Source organism: Penaeus monodon, chromosome 29 (genome assembly GCF_015228065.2).
Source record: "Penaeus monodon isolate SGIC_2016 chromosome 29, NSTDA_Pmon_1, whole genome shotgun sequence".
Classification (NCBI taxonomy): domain Eukaryota; kingdom Metazoa; phylum Arthropoda; class Malacostraca; order Decapoda; family Penaeidae; genus Penaeus; species Penaeus monodon.
In genome coordinates, this window is record NC_051414.1 from 20,567,208 (window position 1) to 20,567,479 (window position 272).

Sequence of the window (272 nt, forward strand, 5' to 3'; positions counted from 1 at the left end):
GAACCGAAAAATATCACAGTCCAAGCTCAAAAACAGAAAGAAAACGAAGCTGAAATCCAAGTCCGTCAGCAGATCAGCCAAAAGTCGAAGGCTTCAACGAAGCATGACTGGTCTTGGGTTACATTTTTATAAGTAAACATACTAGCACAAGTAAAAGATACTTTTACAGTAAATTGCATCGGCTAAGGTTCGGCTATGGGTACAAATGTTATCAGAGGGTTCGGCCGCCCGCGGGTTGGGTTGCACGTGCCCGCTCAGATACAGGCGCCTTG